Consider the following 20,200-nt stretch of genomic DNA (forward strand, 5'->3'; position numbering starts at 1 on the left):
AATCTTTATTGTATAACCTAAAAATAGATTGATAAGTCTTGCGTAGACGAAACGCGGGTCTGGCCTACTAGATCAAGCCTGGTAAATGTTTTCAACCACTGCGTCAATGCCATGGCTGATGGTCATTTCACCACCATAAGTATCAACTGCCAGGTAATCAGCACGTGTAATCTGGCATGATATATATAAAATAATGACTTACTTTGTCAGCAAGAACATCAAGTGAGTTTTTTGGGGCGAGCTGAAAAGCAAGGTGATGAAGTCAGTATCAAAAAATAAAATGCCTTTATTCTTTTATCAGTAATTTGTCTTAATTATCTTAACTAAATGTTTTTTTTTGGTTGCGAATATGAAAATTTTTACGCGAACACAACGTTGTCATAATTGTTCACTTATATGAATGAAGTTGCGTTGATTTCATTGATAAATTGACACGGATGGACATGAACGCGTGACGTTGCTGCACTGTTACGTGACGTCATTTTTGACAATAAATGTCTCTTCAGTGATACTTTGGACTAAAATTTTTGTAGATCCAAAACCTAATACAAATATTGAAGAGCTAATAAAACCGAAAAAGGACTATTAGTATAGCCATACTCTTGGTATGAAATCAGACCTATGCATGATGGAGATACATCCATAATTTCAAATTATATCTGAATTTTACCACTGAAAATTTCATTAGAACAGTATTTTATTATAAAGACAGGACCTAAATCACGTGCTTCTATGTATAATTCACAAGCACAGGTATACGCAGAAATAGTGATTAAAAAAGACGTTATCACCTTTCAAGCACCAGATGCGCATTTTAACAAATAATGACTTTTCAAATGTATTTGAAGGCAACATATTTCTATATATAAAAGATTATACATGAAATGCCGATAAAACTGAAAAGAACAAAAATGCCAAACAATGACAGATTCTCTAATGGCTTTGTCAGGAGATACATTCCTTGATTTCAATCGGTTTATAAATTTGATCACTGCACATTTCCAAAAATGCATGGCCGTACCGAAACCAGGATCTACAACGTACGTCACGAGTCACGTGATATTTGTAAGTTTCCAGGCGCCATAGGTTCTTGATTATCTTAGGGACTAACATTTCACCAGCAGAAGTCATTTACCCTTATGAACATTAATATTTCTATTACTACTCTGTGGTTCATAAAGCAATCATCGACTTCTTTTTGTTAAAATGTGTAAAATCGTTTACGTTTACAATGGATTAAATATATGACAAATGTTTGAACAGTACGGAATTAAAAGCAAGAACATATCTGAAAAATAACTTAAGTTATTAAAACATTTAAATTTCTAAGATTCAGACTTTTCAGATGATGTTAAAATAAAAATTACCGTTTAAGACTATAATTCATGTATTAATACAAGGAACAATATGTCATTTTGATTTAACAGTATAACATGTAAAATTACCTTTATAAAAAATAAAATCATTAACCATAACCTGCCATATATCTGTTGTTGCAATAAACCAAAGCTTTTAAAATATGATTTTAACTTCATTTCAATAAAGTATGTATTATCATCAGCTCAGCACTCAGTACTTCGGTTATGACATGATTTATAACAAACCCTTCTGAAATTGTTCATTTATAAATTTATAAATTACTAAGAAACTAAGGTTCCAACTCTCTCAGGCAAAGTTGACCTTAGGTAGATTTAGTTATTATTTTAAGGTCCTGTTTGGTCATTAAGCTCTTCACCCGTTTCGGTTCTTATAAGTCCTTGGATATAAAATAATCGGCTTTGAGCATTCCTGATGAAGATAAATCCAGAAAAAACGCTTCGGACGCATATCATTGATAATTCGGACGCATAACATTGATAATTGATTGTTTTGTTTGAATTTTTTATCATTGTTTCGGACCATACCATATATCTTGATTCACTCTATCCTGTCAAATATCAAAATAACTTGCTGCAATCTGCAAGCTGTAATCAACATCTTGTGTTTAAAGAAATGATAAAATTTTATCCTCTACAATTTGTCCAGAAACATTCAAAATAATATTTGCTTTAACGTCCTGAAGGTTTATGTTTTCAGTTTGAGGCTTTTGTAATCCATACATATTGTCTCATAATGATTGTTTTTTCTCTTAATTATAGATAATGTTCTGATTTTCAGACGATACAAACGCTTATGATTTTTTTCAGAGAATATAAGCAGAGCATGTTTAATATGCCATTAACCATAAGACCCTTTGTAAATTCCCGTTCATTCCTTACAAGGGTTTACTTTTCACTTTTGAATCCTATTGTATAACTTAGTTTTCCCATTTTGATGATGTTGAACTGCGTAAAACTCATCTCAAAAGAAATATTTCCGTCTGCTCGAGAGATACTTTGTTATATTGAAACGAAGGTATGAATATTCCACTTTTTGGTCCCTACTTAAAATCTAGATTTAAGAAAAGTATTATATATATAACAAATAAAGACTTTCAAATGTACATGAACATTAATTTGTAAGAAATCCGTCCTTATATTTTTGAATTTTGTTTAACATAAAAATAATATATAATGAATATGAAAATATAAAAAAAGCAATAATATGAAATACACGCATATATATGAAAATATTAAAAAAGCATTCATATACAGTTAGGATTCTCCTTCATCAGCATTATTTCCCCATTACGCCACCTAGTTCTTTCAATCTTGAAATGGAAGCCATTTTAGGGATGACGCGTTGTCAATTTAGCTCCTGAAAAACGATACATTTATCCACAAAGCATCATTTCAATCCTTACATGACAGTTGTGTTTTAAAAGACAAATGTATCTACTAGCTTTTGGACATCATTTTATGTACTTTTGGGCCTTATGTCAACTTGAAACTACTATGTGATTGTTGTCAAGGCGATTTTTTGAAAGTTAAACAAAACACTAGAAAAAATCTAAATCAAATATTTTCGTGGAAGGGAAGACTGAAAATTGTTCAGAGATTGAAGATTAATTACCCTAGATAACACACACAAAAGAAAATATTTTTTTAAAGTTATGCATTCAAAGGATTCACAAGTAAACCACAAATCAAATTACATTTACATATTTAGTGGAAGGACATACTCGAAATTTTTATTGGTTGAATTCTTGTAACCTGAGAAAACACACACACACACAAACACACACACACATACACACACACAAATTAAGGTATGCATTTATATGATCTAAAGGTAAAGTCTGTCGTCAAGTGTTAGTGAACGATGTGTCCGACCTTTCCTTTTTTAGTACATTTCATAAGTAAGATAATTAATATGACTAAATTTTAATTGAAAAAAAATATGAGTGAACGATTATAAAATAGAATACAAGTAAGAAATAAAACTAAAATTTTAACATGTGTAGTAGAACAAAGCTTGTTTTTGTTATTCAAACACACCTACCATGTTGTTATGACGATCCACCCTTATTTCATTTCTTAGTACTTTGAATTTGTAATGTTATTATATCAACATGTAGCCTAAATATATAAAAATAATGGAATCTGAAGCGAACATTTTTTGCTTTATACGTTTTCAAGACAAAACAATCAACTCAAACACGCCTGAACATAAAAAGGTGTACCCAACTTTCTTTTTTCGATAAGATTATTGCCCATTTTTATAATTTTCTCAAAAACTGTTTGCCGGGGCTTTTATCTTTTATCTCTCATCTTTTTTGGCGGAATTTACGCTGATGCACAAACAAGATCTACATGTATACCTACCATAATCGACTGTTTTGTAACAATTTGTCTTAAATTAAAAGTTTACAAATATTTCAAAGCTCCATACTATATTTTAAGTATAAACACGCATATAAGATGCAAACAATCCTAAATTATGCACCTACATTAAACTTTTAAAGCCCATAGAAACATTTTAAATTTACCAACTTAGCAATTTTTACCTTCTCTAATAAAGAGTTCAAAGTCTTTTGTTTAATTGAAACTGGATATCAGTCTGTACAATTATTATAATCAAGAAAGTAAGTTCCGAGTCTTTATTTTAATACTAGTAAGTCGAAAGTCTGGTTGGTTCGGTTTGCTGTGGTGGTCGAAATCCCGGTTTTTGTTGATTTTAAATTATATACTCAATATATTCTCTTTAACTTTTTTTTTAAATCAACTTAGGTCCGCTTGCCCATCATATGAACAGACTGTTAATGTTTTATTTATATAAAAAATGTATCAAATGATGACTTTAAAGCTGTTACAGCATATATTTCCGAGCATAGGGAATTTTATGTCTTCTTGTCTGATAGTGAACATACACTGTACTAAAACTAGACCAACGTTCAACCGAGGACATTGCCGATTGTAAGTTTGATCTGATTTTCTTATAGGATTTAACATGGGATGTGTGTCTTAATTGTAATGCAGTCCCTAAATTATGATTAGTATATAATACCATGCTTGAATTTTATTTTTCAATATTTAGATATAAATTTATTAATTAATTCTACAGTAATGTTGTTGAGATATTTCGTTTTGAATAAAATTGAATGTTATAGGTGTAAAACCACTAATTCAGGCCCGGTCTGAAAGAACATACCTGAAAGTAGTACATATTAAAATAAATAGTTCCTATGCATGGGTGTAACTTCCAAAAATATGTAGAATATTTTGGTAATGTTTGTATCAAATGAAAGCTGAATACATCGTGATAATTGTAGAACATATTGACATACAGTATAACCTGTCTAATCCGACACACTTAGGGGCCAGAGAATTGTGTCGGATTACACGGGGTGTCGGAATACTCAGGTTGCACTTTTGAACAACACAAGTATGCATATGTACATTATCATTACAAACTGCTCAGAGTCTGAAAAGACCATATTTTGTGCTCGACCAGTAAAGTCGAGCACAGATTTTACTCGACTAGACTCGACATTATCTCGTCAGTACTTAACTGTACTCGACTTTGGTCTCGACTTTACTTAGTAAGTCTGATTCAGTTCTTGACAATCTTGGTGTAGTCTGAAATGGTCTCGACCAAGGCTTGACCAGTCTCGACCAGTCTCGACCTGTCTCGACCAGTCTCGACTCAGTCTTGACCAGATATTTTTTTTTCTATTTCAAAGCACCTTGGATTTTCATCAAAATCTACAGCTATCTCCATTATATATTTATCTTTAAAAATGCTAGGTTGTTTTGTATTTTTGTGTATTGCTGTCAAATTTAAGGACTTAGTTAATAGGTTAAAAAAGGCTAAAATTTTCAGTTTTGACTAAATTTAGATAGATACCTATAATTTAAATATTTAAATTTGACAGCAATAAACAAAATTACCAAATAACCTGGTATTTTGTAAGATAAATATATAATGGAGATAGCTGTAGATTTTGATGAAAATCCAAGTTACTTTGAAATAGTTTTAAAAAAATTTAAAGATGACTATCTGAATTTAGTCTGAACTGAAAATTATAGCTTTTTTTGCCTTGATTAATTAAATCCCCAAATTTGACAGCAATATGCCAAACAACATAACAACCAGGGATTCAGTAAGATCAATGATTAATTGAGACACATGTAGCTGTAGAGTTTTATGAAAATCCATTTTTTTCCCTATTAATTCAATTCTTTAATTTCACAGCAATGAACCAAACTACCAAATAACCTGGAATTTTGTAAGATCATTATTTAATTAAGTTAGATGGGCTGATTCAGACCAGTCAAGACTAATTTGAAGGTCAAGACTTGTACAGACAGGTCGAGACAGGTAGAGACTGGTCGAGACTAGTCAAGACTGAGTCGAGACTGGTCGAGACAGGTCGAGACTGGTCAAGCCTTGGTCGAGACCATTTCAGACTACACCAAGATCATCAAGTACTGAATCAGACTTATTAAGTAAAGTCGAGACCAAAGTCGAGTACAGTTAGGTACTGTCAAGATAATGTCGAGTCTAGTCGAGTAAAATCTGTGCTCGACTTTACTGGTCGAGCACAAAATATGGTCTTTTCAGACTCTGAGCAGTTTGTAGTGTATATGACGGTTTAATTAATGAAACTTGTATGTAAAAGCATGGTTATATGAAGAAATACATTTAATATCACACATATACCACAATAAATGTTTTACAATAAATTTCAGGTAAGAGTTAAATCTGTTCAATGAAATTATCATGATTATTAATTTAATATATTGATTCGCAGATCAAAGGGTCGGATAAGAAAGGATTAATTAGGTATAACTAATAACTTAGGGACTTCAAAACAGTGTCAGATTAAGGAAGTGACAGGATTCGGAATACACAAGTTTTTGTAACAGAGATTATTCTAGACATTTTTTCGGGACCGGAAATCTATGTCGGATATCACAAGTTGTCGGAATACTCAGTTGTCGGATTAGCAAGTTGGACTGTATAATTTTGAATATCTGAAAAAAATGTAAGAAATTTAAAAAAGAGGATACATTTTGCCTCTCTCTCAGATCTGAAATACCTGACAGTATAAAGTGTTGCTTTCACATGCAATAACTGTCACTTTATTTGAACTTAAGAAAAAAGAGCTGTGACTCCTTGAAATTGCGGAATTTAACATGATAGCAATGGGACAACGAATAAGTGGTGTTCCTCCAATTAAAGAAAACCATCAGAATTCAATATTTAAGAGTTGTACCCATTCCAATTAAAAATGGTCATATTTAATGAAAGCAATCATGTTTAATCAACTTTTTTTGTGGATGAACATTCCTGTTCATGGGCAATTTCAGCTCTTAAATGCAACAATGAGGTAGTTCAGCCTTTTTTGGTCATACAACATGCATACTGTTAAAATTTATCCTGAATTTCCAATTTTTGTAATATTTTGGATAGAAATCAATGAAACATGTATCTTAGGACTTGTTGTATAAAGTAAAAAAAAAAGCTCTTTGTCAAATAATTCTATGATTTTTCAAGTTTTATTGGTTTTCTGATTGTATCATTTTATAGTTTAGGCAATTGGTATATACTCATATAAGAATTCCAAAATCTCACTTTATATGCTATTTTGAACCATTTTGGCAAGTTGTCCAACTGAGGGATATATTAATTGCTTCTAGTAATCCATGTTATACCTCAGAAGTATAGATTATACCAAAAGTGTCCCTTTTCCAATTTGAAAAAAAGAGGGGACAATATTATCAACAATGTCTTATGTTTGGAATAAAAAAAAATTATTCTATTAACAATCGCTGATACAAATATGACATATTACTGTGGATTCATTTATTTTCTTGGGTACCAATTTTCGTGGATTAATGAAACTTTCATGTTCGTGGATATTTAATTTCGTGGTTTTGTCGAAGTCTGTTTACAAGCCTATAGAAATTTGTTATTCGTTGAACATTTAATTTCGTGGTTCACATGAACCAACGAAATCCACGAAAATTGGTATCTAACGAATAAGAATGAATCCACGGTAGCTAAAAATTTATTTCCCAATAAAAATTAACAAATTAGAATTAGTGATAATAATAAAAACAAACCTATATTGGTCATTGGCAATATCCATATGCAGTTTTCTTTGCATAACCCGTTTGTTATTACCTGTCCAATTTGATCTTAAAATCAGTAAAATAGTGTTTAAAATTTAGTCTTAGATGCATGATTTTTTTATTAGCTGTTAGTGGCTTTGAACTAGCTGTCAGTAACTGCGAGTACTCTCAGATCTGTACTTAGTGTCTTTTTGTTGTTTGGATGTACAAGTACCCGGCCACGTCCACTTGTATTTGTAGTATTTGTATTTTTATCCATCTGATGAGTTAAGCCTCTTTCAACTGATTTTTATAGTTCGTTCTTATGTTGTACTGTTACACCACTGTCCCAGGTTAGGGGAGGATTGGGATCCCGCTAACATGTTTAACCCCGCCACATTCTGTATGTATGTGCCTGTCCCAAGTCAGGAGCCGGTAATTCAGTGGTTGTCGTTTTATAATGATGGTAAATTGAGGTAAAATATTTAAAAAAATACATTTTAGTATTTCATATAAAACTAAGTTAATCTTACATGTATTTGTAGAAAATAAATAATTCTTGTATAAAGCTTTTTGTGTAAAAAGATATAATTAGAAAGTCTCTAATGTTATGTAACTTTTGATATATAAGTATTAGATGTGAAATTCTTCCTATTTGACACTTAGCGATATAAATAAGGTATGACAGCTTAAACTCTTAGAAGTATTTCCTTTATCAAATATATTAATTCTTTTCTATTGTTCACATAGAATTCTATCTAACCAAAATAATCGGATTTCCCTAATGGTCATAAAAACAAGGTATTTAGTAATTAAAAATAGTAACCCCAAATTATGTAAAAATGTGAATAAGGTAAAAGAGATCTAACCAATAGAAACTGTTCTTATAAAAATAAGTATTCTAAAAGTCATTTTGATTGGTGAATAAAACAAGTCCAACCAGCACGTGTTCTTAGGGTTTAAAATAGGAAACCCTAAGGAATCAAACATTACTCTTATGGTTGGACTCGAAATAAACATATATAGACATCTTTGTTTTATTCACCAGGTTCGTAAACTTATAAATTTGTTTAATGAAAAATATAACGTAACCTTATTAATCTTTTAATGTAACTATTTTATAACAGAAATCTTTCTTTATTAACGTTACCATAAATATCATAATAAACTATTTTAATTAATTAATGAAGTATTTTGATAATTGTTAATTCAAGTTCTTTTTAAGAATCAAACTCTTTTATTTCATATTAATGTATTTTGATTAGATTACTCTTATGGTTGGACTCGAAATAAACATATATAGACATCTTTGTTTTATTCACCAGGAGGCCTCGAAAGAACGCGAACGACAGTCCCCCAAATTGTCGTAGTTAAAATAGTGAACAGAGACTATGTAAACACAAGAGCGACGACAACATTAACCTTCAGCGGGAGAGGGGAGGCAACTGCCTTAGTCTGTCCTGCCCTCTCTTTCCCGCATAACAGAAATGGTGGAGGCAAGTGGAAAGATCCACGGTACCTGTAAAGCGAGTAGTTTCCCGAAGACTAGTGTTCTTGAAATTCGAAAAGAAAAAGAATTGCGTGATACATATTCTAAAGGAGAAAGAAGAACAAAGAAAAGAGAACGGAGAAAGGAGAACAGAGAACGGAGAAAGAAGAGCAAAGAAAGGAGTACAGAGAAAGGAGAACGCAAAAGGGAGAAAGGAGATTGGAGAACGGAGAAAAAAGAATAAAGAAAGGAGTATGGAGAATGGCGAACAGAGAAAGGAGTACGGAGAAAGGAGAATGGAGAAAGGAGAATGGAGAAAGGAGAATGGAGAAAGGAATACGCAAAACGGAGAACGGAGAAATGTGGCCCATGACGGAACTAAATTTTGGACGTAGTTTTATTTTAAACAGTGGACTTTGAAATTAACTATATTGTTTCACAATTTGTGTATATATTGTATATATGTTCTATGGTTAAAAAAAAATGTGTTTTCTTAAATAGCAAGTAAGTTAAAGTTAATGTTAAAAATAAATCGAATAGCAAATAAGTTTAAGTTAGAGTTAAAATAGATAAAATAGAAAATAAGTTTAAGTTAAAGTTAAAATAGATAAAATAGAAATTAAGTTTAAGTTAAAGTTTAAATAGATTAAATAACGAGTAGGTAAAAAAAAAGAAAAGATAGAAAGTATAAGTTAAAGTAAGTAAAAAAAAAAAAATCTATGTAAGAAATAGGTTAAATTAAATATGGAGTCATTGATAAAGCTAAATTTGAAAAAAAATGTCTAAATTGAGATAAACGATTATATATGAATTATTATATTTAAGTACCTAAATATCTTTATTAAAAATGCTCATAAAAAAATAACATTTAATTTGGAAGACTTTAAATGGCAAATAAGATACTAAAATGGTGATGACTGATGTTAAAGAAAATAAAGAAATATATGATGATTAGTAAAATATTTATAGTTTACTTAATAGAAAATACAAAAAGTAACTTACAGTAACTATTATATTGAAATGTAATATATCTTAGAAGTTAACGTTCAGGCGGTTCAAATTCATTTAACTTCAAAGAGTAGAAAGAAATACCCTTGTTTATATGAGAATCGTAAAATAATGCCTTAAACTTTAACCTTCAAAAGATAAAAGTACATAAAAAAAAATAAGATCTGTAAGAAGAGGTTGGTTGTTTAAAGACTTAAAAACAGAAGAAAATGCCGAGGTTAGGCAACGTGTCCTAGAAGGAACAAATATAGAGAAATAAATAATTACTAGTAGTAATTTAAAGAGAAATTCACGTGTAAAAATAAATAAATGTTGGTTGATTGTTTAAGTTTGAATGGTTCTATAGCGATTACGATAAAGTGTTGAGTAAACATGTGTTTTAAGGTTCCCGTATGTAAGAATTTAATGTTAGTTTAATCATAAGAATTAATAGTAGACGTCCTAATTAATTAAGTGCTAAATATGTTGACCTAGCTAGTCATCATGTAAAACCTTGATAAGGCAAACATAATGTATTCTTGCATAGGCAAATCTTGATCCATAAATGTAAAATCTTAACTGTAATCAAATGTTTTAGAAAACTATCCATTGTAAAACGAACAACAAATCCGACTAAAGTAATATAATATAAAAATGAGGGTCTGATCTGCAGTAGTTCTGGAGTCGGAGCAAAGTACCCAAAAAAATATGAGCATACTCCAGAGAGAGGAAATGACTCGGGTATGTTTGGAGTTCGAGTAGACCTCCAAGAAAAGTGGGCGTACCACATATAAGAAATAGAGAAACGAAAATAATAATGATAATAAAAAAAACACCAACGCTCTTACAATAATGAATAAAAGGATCTGTAAATGTGAAACATTTAAGATAAAATTGTTTTATTAATAAAAAAAACCCCCCAACAACAGAATAAGAATATCTAAAACGCAATAAGTCATCATGGTCATAACAACTTGTCTAACCGATATATCCAATATCAACGGATCATAAACCACTAAGTCATATAGCCAAATCCAGTTAAGAAAATATTAAAAAAAAATCGTTTTTAAAATTAAAACAAGTTTAAGAAGAAATAAATTCGAATGTAAAATTGCGGAGCAATTTCTTCGAACAACAGGGATATATAATGATGGTAAATTGAGGTAAAATATTTAAAGAAATACATTTTAATATTTCATATAAAACTAAGTTAATCTTACATGTATTTGTAGAAAATAAATAATTCTTGTATAAAGCTTTTTGTGTAAAAAGATATAATTAGAAAGTCTCTAATGTTATGTAACTTTTGATATATAAGTATTAGATGTGAAATTCTTCCTATTTGACACTTAGCGATATAAATAAGGTATGACAGCTTAAACTCTTAGAAGTATTTCCTTTATCAAATATATTAATTCTTTTCTATTGTTCACATAGAATTCTATCTAACCAAAATAATCGGATTTCCCTAATGGTCATAAAAACAAGGTATTTAGTAATTAAAAATAGTAACCCCAAATTATGTAAAAATGTGAATAAGGTAAAAGAGATCTAACCAATAGAAACTGTTCTTATAAAAATAAGTATTCTAAAAGTCATTTTGATTGGTGAATAAAACAAGTCCAACCAGCACGTGTTCTTAGGGTTTAAAATAGGAAACCCTAAGGAATCAAACATTACTCTTATGGTTGGACTCGAAATAAACATATATAGACATCTTTGTTTTATTCACCAGGTTCGTAAACTTATAAATTTGTTTAATGAAAAATATAACGTAACCTTATTAATCTTTTAATGTAACTATTTTATAACAGAAATCTTTCTTTATTAACGTTACCATAAATATCATAATAAACTATTTTAATTAATTAATGAAGTATTTTGATAATTGTTAATTCAAGTTCATTTTAAGAATCAAACTCTTTTATTTCATATTAATGTATTTTGATTAGATTACTCTTATGGTTGGACTCGAAATAAACATATATAGACATCTTTGTTTTATTCACCAGGAGGCCTCGAAAGAACGCGAACGACAGTCCCCCAAATTGTCGTAGTTAAAATAGTGAACAGAGACTATGTAAACACAAGAGCGACGACAACATTAACCTTCAGCGGGAGAGGGGAGGCAACTGCCTTAGTCTGTCCTGTCCCCTCTTTCCCGCATAACAGTTTGTTTATGTGTTACATATTTGTTTTTCGTTCATTTTTTCTACATAAATTAGTCCGTTAGTTTTCTTGTTTGAATTGTTTTACATTGTCATTTCGGGGCCTTTCATAGCTGACTGTGCGGTATGGGCTTTGCCAATTGTTGAAGGCCGTACGGTGACCTATAGTTGTTAATTTCTGTGTCATTTGGTCTCTTGTGGAGAGTTGTCTCATTGGCAATCATACCACATCTTCTTTTTTTATATTTGGGCTAAAGCTTTATATGATTGTCTTTGCCGGAAATAGATCATAAAATGAATGTAAGTAATGTAGAAGTCAATATAGCATGTTTGGTTCACTTACATGAAGCTCAAAAATTATAATTTTTGTCTATAAAAACATCTTGAATCAGGCATTTATTTATTTTCAATTCATTATTTGAATTCAAGAAATATTTTTCAGAAGTTCTTTAAAAGAAAGGTAGGTAAAGTGTACTTTTATTAAATCTTTTTTAGCCACAATAAATTTAGCAGTCGAAATACAGCCTTCGACAATGGACAGCTGTCTATACAATAATCGCACCGAGTATGACAAATTAATGCAAATAATTGATTGATTAATTCTAGAATCTGTTGAATTTAAGATGTTGAACCCTCTTGTTATGAAATTTGCCGAAAAAAGTGTAGTAACAAATAATTGATATGTTTTAGTCTTATTATTAATGTAATGGAATCTGAAGCGGGAAATATATCGTTCTTTATCATTGCTTAAAGGATTTAAAACTTAAAGATATAGTGCTGACTTAATTGCCTTTTCTTTTAATTGAATGCGAATTATTCGGCAAGATCAAACATTATTTGCACAAACCAAATCATATGCTATGTTTCTGGTTGTTTAAATTCATATGCAGCGAGTTGTATTTAATTATAATGTTAAGGAAATACTGTTAACATTATTTACCTTACAGTGCACGTGTGTTCACATTCTTTTGATAACAGGTTTTCCCTCGCACATGACTTTTTGTGGTAAGCGGTTGTCGAAGTTTTCAACGAGAAGTCTCGTGGTTAAGGTGACTGCATACAGAAAAAGTATCGGCGAATTAGAGCATTTTTGAATTTTCATTCACAAAAAAATCCATGACACTTGTTTTATAGTAAAACGCCATTCAAGAATATAAAACTAATTCAACTTTTTTTTTAATTTGAAGTTCCATATGACTTAATCAAGAACTTTGTAGATTATAAGCAAATTTTATCCAGTTATGTCATATTTATCAAGTACTATTTAAAAGCCAGTTTAGAACTTCATTAAGATGCCATTCAAAGATTTCAGATTTAAAAAGGGGTAGCTGATACCAATGGGACAATAAAGTTACAAGTCGAAAAGACCACAACACCATGGTGGTAAAGCAAAAGAATGAAAAAAACAGTCTAGAAAACACAGAAACAAAAGATCAAGCAACACGAACCCTTATTTAAAGCGGGGCGGTCTGATGTAAGGGGAAGCCAATCCTACTGTCATGGTTTGCTCATGGCATGTAAATAATTGGTGAAAAGTCTTATTCCTTTACTTGACAAATGAGGAAACACGACTTTAATTGCATTGTTTATACCCAATGCAGAAATAATTTGTAAAGAATAAAATCCAGATTAGAACGAGGAGTATTTTTGAAGAAAGGACAAAAGAGTTAGATAAGTCATTGCGATTTCAGGATAATCTGCATACAGATATATGTATCAGATATCAATGCGAGGTTTTCTTATTTCAGAACTCAGCAGATAGCATAATTCCCATTAATAAAAACCTCGCAATATTTCTGAATATTTCTGAATTTACAGCTCTTTTTATCAATCAGAGTAAACAAAAATGTGAAAATTGTAAAGTATTTAGCAGCTACTTTCATTTGGTTAAATGCTGTTTAAAAATAAATGCCGGAAACTAAAATGAAATGGCAAATCAACTGGGTTGATGTCCCTGCTAGGAAACGATGCGACCACGAGGGTATCACCAGCCCAGTCGTCAGCATATTTGTGCTGACATGAAATATCTTTGATATGATAATTCTCTGTAAAATTATTGTTTATAAAATGTTGAAATATTCCAAACGCTACTTTTTTACATTCATATTTCGATTGCCTTAGTCGTATTTTGCACAGCTTTTCGGAATTTGTTGTTAATAAAGATCTTCAACTCCGTAACATATGATTTGGTTACGACTTTTTATACTCAAGCAATTAATGCATGTTGTGCGGACGAATCGCGTGTCTGACGTACCACATCATCTATGTTAACACCGTTTGATCTTCGGAACATTGCTATGTGACCTTGTAGAATTTTTTTTTTATATTTCCTAAGAACAGTTAATATTAGTTCAAACATAATATTTTTTTATATGACATCATTTACAGAAATGCCAACTTATATATCTCTTGAAAGCATTGGCGATTAGAAATGTCATTTGCCTTTACACTGTGTTCAATTGCAAACAACAATCATGTATTATTAAAATGCAAATCGCACAGATTATCGACAATTAACATACAGAACCTCATTATTTATTATTTTTCGTCATCAAACATCGATCTAGCAGATTCAATGAAAACGTAGTACAATGTAAAACAGTCTATTTTTAAATCTTCAATTATAGGTGCCAACACAGGATTGGGTTATTGCAGCACAGCAACCATTCCCATTGAATACCAATTAGATGCACAAATCAGTGTGTGAATGCAATGATATCAGTACATTCAACTAAATAAAATTGAGAATGGAAATGGGGAATGTGTCAGAGACAACAACCCGACCAAAGAGCAGAAAACAGCCGGAGTCCACCAATGGGTCTTCAGCACAGCGATAAAATCCCGCACCCGTAGGCGGGCTTCAGCTGGCCCCTAAACAAAAATGTGTACTAGTTCAGTGAAAATGGACGTCATACTAAACTCCAAAACATATAAATGAACTAAAATTAAAAATCATACAAGACTAACAAAGGCCAGAGGCTCCTGACTTGGGACAGGCGAAAAAATGCGGCTGTTCATTTATATAAAAAAATGGTGTGTAAATCAAATTTAGTTGGTTTTGTATAATCATATTATAGTGTAGAAAAATATGATGCAGCTATGGCATGTGCAAAAGTCCGTATAAGAAGATATAATTACTTATTTTTCCACAATTTAATTGATAAAATAGTTATGAATGTTATTACTGAGATCATCAAAAAGTATTACCTTGTGTTATGCCATTACACAAAAATTCCTAAAGGAAATCAGTGCTGGTGGAGGTTTCCTCCCTGAGGATATTAATCAGCAATTCTGTGTTGACATAAATTATCATTGATATGGTCATAATTATAGTTTAAAAAACTTTGATTTTTTTTAAATACTAAGGATTTTCTACACAAGGAATAGATTAACTTAGCTGTATTTGGCAAAACCGTTTGGAGTTTTGGGTCTTAATGCTCTTCAACTTCGTACTTTATTTGGCCCTTTCATAAAAAAATTTTAATCGAACGTCACTGATCGAGTCTTTTGAAGACGAAATTCGATGAAAAATCGTGCGAATCTTCACGACGGTTTCAAAAAATTCCCCCCAAAAAAAAGAAAATCGGGAAATGTTTACTGCATATTACCGAAAGACAAACATTAAAATTGAAAGATTATGGATATACTTTTAAATTGAACGTAACTGTATGGGCTATAAATCACGCGGCTATTAATTATCATTAGCCTTCTTTTTTAAGAGACATTTAAGTATAGTATCCAAATCAAGTCCTTATGATTGATATTACAAAACCTTCACTGCTAAGAAAATTGACAAATAAATATGTATTTGGAAATCAGTTTATCTATTTGCGTAGATATATTTTTAGGACTGACATAAAAGCATCAAGAAGACAAGGAAGCCAAGACATTATATACCTTTTACATTTTATTTGTGTCACAGAATAAGGGCAACAGAAGTTTAGTGATGTTCAAAAAAGGAACGAGACCAGATGAGTCGACAGGGATAGCGTCTGCTGCTATGCATAAATCTGTTAATAACTGAAAATTAAGGTAGAAGTTTCATGTAGAAAACTTATGCCTATTGAATATGCAATTCGGAATCAATTATAACATCGGTCTCCAATTGTTGTTTTTTTTTTGGGGGGGGGGGGGGATTTTACGAAAACCAGGGTGAAGAAGCATACTATCACCCGATATTTTCATCTAAATACACCATACAGGAAAATACAATTATAATGACGTCATAAATAAAAGCCTAACAGTATGATTAACAATAGGAACGTTTCTGTATTTCAGTTTACTTTTTCGCCTGAAATTATACAAGAAATTCGTTTTGTTTTGGTAACTCGGTTATTTTTGTTCTGTCCTTATCTATTAAGCAAGGCTGTATGGTGCTTTTTCTGATGCATGTAACGGATTGCTTTGAAGAATTTTTGTGCAATGGCATAACGCCAAGTAAAACTTACTGTTGATCTTAGTAATAACAATCAAAACTAGTTTATCAATTTAAGTGTGGAAAAATAAGTATGAGCATCTACCACAGCAGGATAAAATAAATTCATCTCAATTTGGTTCAAATACAACAAGGTTATACATTCTAGACAACACGCATTAAATGCGCTCGATTCAAAACAGTTGCATAGCCAAATCAAATATTACGAAATTCAAGAGCTCTTTAATTATAACAAATTCTAAAAGTTATGCACAATACAGCAAAGGCAAGCTAGTGTTTGAAAACCCTAAATGTTTTGAAAATTTCAACATTTTACATTTTATAAACAGCAAATTATCAGAAAATGAACATATAAATGGTTTACTTTTTTTAACAAATTGTGACTTGGATGGAGAGTTGACTCATTGGCACTCATACCACATCTTCTTATATCTATATGAATGATATCTCAAGTCAGCATAAATATGCAGACTACTGGATTGGTGATACCATCGTGGTCTAAAAGCCCACCAGTGCCATTAACCCAGTGGCTGTACAAACTCGTATAAGATACCAGGCTAAAAATCTGCTACACCAGAAGCGAGTTTCGTCTATGAACTTTCCTTGGAGTTCGGTATTTTTGTTATTTTACTTTCTACATCAAACTTACCAATGGCGCTTGAATCAAAACGGTTGCAATATAGATGATTTGGAAAAAAAATATTCCTGCCCCTTTCAAGTTATATAAATACCAAACTTTCTAATTATAATATATATTATAAATACATTTCTGTATAAATGTGGTTAAAACAGAACAGAATTGCTATTTTTTTTTCACTCAAATCAAAGAAAGTTCACTACGTATCTTTAAAAGAGAGGCGAAAATAACAAAGTAACATTCAAACTCATAGGTCGAAAATAAACTGACAACGCAATGGCTAAAGAAGACAAAGACAAACAACGTTGACAGTACACAAAACACAACATAGAAAACTAAAGACTGAGCAACAAGAATCCCACCAAAAACTGGGTTGATAAGTTTATAGAACGTGTAACAACAACAAACTGACCCGCTAATTGTGGATATACTTTTGAAAAGTTTTGAAATCAAATACATGTAATGTTAAGTAATTACCCCCTTCAGAAAAATAAGAACACAAAAAATTGTATTAGAATCTGTCCGGGTAATTATTAAAATGTAAACATTATATTTATACTTTTTGTGTAACTTTTACTCAGAAGGAGTGAAATAGAATATATTTCGGGTTTATAAATAAATAAAAGTTTAACGACACATGCAGTTTTAAAATTTGTTCAAAACTGAAATGAACATGAAGGTCTTAGGTTGAAAGTCTAAGGTAAGAAAAGAATTCTAACTTATGAGTAGGTAAGAACAAAACAATAAGAAAACATAATGATAATCAATATCAAGATGTGTCTGAAATCTTATAAATGTATCTTGTTTTCATTTGGTATTAAATATGACCTTGTCCGTTTTGATTTCTTATTAACTGTCACGCACATATCCGTGATATTCTAATGACTTATTTGACGTCATTAATTATTATTAAGAACTGCTCTAATATCTCTATTCCATTTAGTTCCTCCTGTCTTATGATACGTATATAAATACTGTTAAAATCCTTTAAACATCATTTGTTCGGACATGCGTATATAAATACTTTAATATCCTTGAAACATGATTTGTTCGGACATAAGCTAACTATACCTTTTCTTATACTGTTTTTTCTTCATTCTTTGCAGACACAGTTATCATGGATCTAATCAAATGACATTATCAATGAAATCAAGTTAAATCATTAGAAGTTATTAATTAAAACCGGTCTTTAAATGTATAACGGAGCATTTTCAGATCCTTGTACTCAAAGCATCGACACACAATCTGTATTTAATCAGACTGCATTAAATGTTTTCGCTACTAAATACTTCATCCTAAATAATATGTTTTCAGATTTCAAAAAATCGTTACGAAAAGCATCATTATAAATATAATGTATGGCATTACCAGAGCAACCGGAAAATAATACCCGAAATTGGTGAAGATTTATTTTTGAAAAAAAGGAAGGGCAACAAGCAAAACAAACACATTAATTAGACAGTGGAAAGGGAAACTATTTATTTTTGGTATAATGTAAAGCAACGTGTCATATGAAACCGGTAGTGACAATTTACAAACCGAACAAATGTTCTCCCTTATTTCAAGCAAAAATACATTGAAACTATATATTTAGGAATCATTGTGAGATAACAAATTACATAAAAGTAGAATGTAAAAGGTAGCCAAATATTTGGATATCTTAATCAAACAGAAAGCTATCATTTTTCATCAAATATACCATAAGTACCGCCACACAGGTCGACAACAAGCAACACATTAAAACAGATAAAAAACAGAAATGTAAAACATTTCAATAAAGACAAAAAATTAGCACTCAAAGATCTTTATTTTACAGCATATGAATTGGATAAAAAGTAGGTAAGTATAATATTTACAGTTTGAAGGTACTTAGAGAATCTGTTCTGCAGGCCTAAATTCAATGTTATTTTTCCATTAAATACCACAGAGCCTACTCAGTTCTACAAGTGATTTTTTCTGAAAATCAGTACTTGTCAGATCTGCTTAAGTACCCTTTAGGAAATACCTGTACCAAGTCAGGAATATGACAGTTGTTTTCCGTTTATTTGATGTGTTTGAGCTTTTGATTTTGTTTATTTGTTGAAGAGCGTCTAAAGTACCTAATCAGAAAAAAAATCTTAAAACATACAAACAGACAAACAAACAAACAAAATACAAAACACTGTTCAAAAGGTGAAACGTTGCCAAATCCTGTCCGATGTATACCGATAAAATGATTTGACACAAGTTTGACGAAACCAGATAAAAAGTTTTCTTATTGCTGTTCTTTGTATCAAAATAGCAATGAGTCAAATGAAGTTTAAACTTATCTGTATGGTTCATTTTTATTAACAATATGGACCTTGCAAAGCTTAATAACAAATAAGGTTTTATACCGTGAAAACTCGTATGATTTTGACTTACTTATAATTGAAATAGAGAGGCAAAGGATAACAAAAGGACATTCAAACTCACAAGTCGAAAATAAACTGACAACGCCATGACCAAAAAAGAAAAAGACAAACAGACAAACAACAGCATACAAAACAACATTAAAATTGTTTTTCATTTAGAGGTGAAAAGCTTATTTAAGATATAGTTCGAAGTTTAAATGAAATGAAGTCTCAAATGAGCGAAATATCGATTTGTTGCAAATTTGTTACCATTAAATTTCAAGTTCATAAAAGATTTGAAAAGAGTATTATAAGGTTTTGGTAATAACCCCTAAATATCATTTGAAATGTAACACCTGTAGTCTAAGTCTTCGCCACTAATCTATGTTTATAACCAATTTTATTTGCTAATTGAAAATTGAGCTGAATAAAATAATTTAAAACAGCAGAGAAGATAATTCTGTTTTAATTGTTTATTACTAAGACTTAAATAAAGAGTGAGCTATTTATACTGTAAATTTATGATGTCTCTAGTCTGGTCAAAGGGTCAGAGTGTCCTACTTAACCAAACGATAAATTGTTGAAATAAGATAATATGTTTTCACGTGCAGAGAAATTTCACTTATGACCAGTGCAT

The sequence above is a fragment of the Mytilus californianus genome, unplaced genomic scaffold (genome assembly GCF_021869535.1).
Source record: "Mytilus californianus isolate M0D057914Y unplaced genomic scaffold, xbMytCali1.0.p SCAF_7, whole genome shotgun sequence".
NCBI classification, from domain to species: Eukaryota; Metazoa; Mollusca; class Bivalvia; order Mytilida; family Mytilidae; genus Mytilus; species Mytilus californianus.